Source organism: Alosa pseudoharengus, unplaced genomic scaffold (genome assembly GCF_046254945.1).
Source record: "Alosa pseudoharengus isolate Yale_2024_CS ecotype anadromous, Long Island Sound unplaced genomic scaffold, YU_APseudo_1.1 YU_APseudo_1.1_scf_1, whole genome shotgun sequence".
Classification (NCBI taxonomy): domain Eukaryota; kingdom Metazoa; phylum Chordata; class Actinopteri; order Clupeiformes; family Clupeidae; genus Alosa; species Alosa pseudoharengus.
The window spans coordinates 22,397,597-22,400,096 of record NW_027468564.1 but is presented as its reverse complement, the minus strand read 5'-3'; the positions used below and the strand labels follow the sequence as shown (position 1 = coordinate 22,400,096).

The 2,500-nt window shown below is 39.8% G+C and overlaps 1 protein-coding gene across 1 annotated transcript in view; it reads right to left on the bottom strand.

Moving 5' to 3' along the window:
• The window catches only part of radil (Ras association and DIL domains), a 55,490-nt gene that overhangs the window by 15,976 nt on the left and 37,014 nt on the right, over positions 1-2,500 (bottom strand). The gene's annotated exons all lie outside the window — the stretch shown is intronic.

The following is a 2,500-nucleotide window of genomic DNA, read 5'->3' as shown; positions in this document are numbered from 1 at the left end:
CTGGCATCTGTAGCCAAGGTTCTCAATTGCGGATATCAATGACTGATCAATAGGTATTTTAGAATCTTAGAGCAGTAAGAATCCTCCATAAACAGCTTTAAAATGGGTTAGCTTTAAACTGGGTTAGCTGGGATAGAGTTAGCTTTAAGCTAGGTAAGTTGGGTTAGGCAGGGTTGCCAACTTTGGGTGTTTGGCTGGAGGGAGATTTTGTGAAGTCATAGTGCGTGTGCGTAAAATTTTTCCCTAAACCTAATTTTAAAAATGTCTGTCCCCTGACTTTTTTGCTGTACAGTATAACCCCTGATTGAAGTTTCTTCAAAATGTACAATTAAATTATTGATTGCACTTGAAAACAAGACCAGTGTTTTAACCCCGTGGCATGGAAGGATTATAAGCCACTGGGCCCCTGGGCACAGACATGAAAAGGGCCCCCCTGCCCACCTGAAAAAGGTAGTAGCTCAGTAGAAAAAATTGAAAAATAACCCCTTAAATTATGACTTCTGGCGAGTTTTGTGGAAAGAAATGGACAGATTGAGACTTATGAATGTGTGTATGAGTGTACGTATGTATCAGGGATGGAAATAGCCTAAAATATTTTTTTCCACCTACCATTGTGGCTGGTGGATTCCAAAGTCTACCAGCCACTAGAGATACAGAATGAACATTTGATGAAAAATCATGACCAAAATGATCACGGTTATTGGTATTGCAATATGATTAAAATGTGCTGACTTTTCTTCTAAACCTACCATCAATGTTGGACAGAACTCATAATTGGCCTGCCCTTCATGCCCAGTAGCAACAAATCTAAAGGTCAACAGAACAGCTATAGTGTCATAAAAGTGGTGTGGCTCCTTTAAGACCCAATCCACTGGTGAGTTCTGGAGCCATCCAACTTTATCTAACTCTATACTATCCTACATCATCTGATTTTAATATTATGTCTAGGCTACAACAGTATATTTAACATTTATTTTCTATTTGGCCTGTTATGAAATTATGCATTGACCAATATAAGCACACTTTTTTAAGACACTTACTGTAAATACATGCATGCTTAGCATTTTGTGAAAACAAATCATTATGGCTACATCGACAGACTCTTAGCCATGAGCTATATATCCTCTGATTTTAATATTTACACATATGTAGGTAAGCACAGCTCAGTTTTAAGACACTTAAAGCCCAAAATTGGAGACCATATAGAAATTTGCTATCAAAACCGGATTACTGAACAGCTTATTGTACAGGGGATTGCATTACACCTTTGTGTTCGGTAAGGTCTGCTGTTTATTCTGGTTTACGGTTTGTCATGTGTGGAACGAAAAGTTTGTGAGATATTCCTCCTATAGGAATTGAAATGAGCGCAGAGCTATAGTAGCCTAATATGATTATAAGTTATAAGATATGATATGATTATAAGTTAGTTTATTTTTCTCGCGAACCGTTTATCGCAGCAAATAGCGGCTATAGCACCTTATAAAAGATGAGAAAAAGTTATTTCATGTGATGTCTGTGAGGCTACTTCGCGAGTAGTTCCTAGAGAAGAATGGGCGGCCACACTTTATGTCGGTCTGCCTCATGTCTAAATAGCAGCGTGTTCCGTGAAGGTGTCGCGGACCGGATTAAAATAGCCTAGTCAGCGAATCAACAATCAGAGAAAACTGCGCTGAGAACGTTGTAGGCGGATATTAGACCTACCTGCTGTTGGTCTAGACATATGTATGCCTTAAACTCGTATCCTGTCATTTAGAAACAATGCTGTGGGCTAGTCTAGTCATCAACAAAAAATGAACGGATTGCAAAAAAAAAAAAGAATGGATTTGGCGTGACATTTCTTGAGTGTGCGTGAGAGCGTGAGATTGGTGCTGAAAGCGTGAGTGTCACGCCAGATGCGTGAGAGTTGGCAACCCTGGGTTAGGGTTAGCTTTAAGATAGGTTAGCTTTAAACTGGGTTAGGGTTCGTTTTAAGCTGGGTTAGATAGGTTAAGGTTAGCTTTAAGGTTTGGATATCAGTTTAAAATCTTTATAGGGTTAATCTTTATTAAATAAAGGATTATGAAATTGGATTTGATTGTGAAAAGTCTTGGGAACATGCTTGTTTAGACACACACACACACACAACCACCATATGTACCCTAGCAACACCCTAGCAACCATCTTAATAACCCTAGCAACACACTAGAAAACGTCTTAATTACCCTAGCAACAACCTCTAGAATGTCAACCAGCATGATTACCCTAGCAACCAGAATAGCAACCACTATATTTATGTGTTTTGGCTTATTGGATGTTGTGTTAATGCAGATACATATTGATCGGGTTGGGCTGTAACTAGATCATCTTTTCAACAAAATAGGCTACTTCCACTACTTCTACTTTTTGTGGGCAGCCGTGGCCCACTGGTTAGCACTCTGGACTTGTAACCGGAGGGTTGCTGGTTCGAGCCCTGACCAGTGGGCCGTGGCTGAAGTGCCCTTGAGCAAGGCACCTAACCCCT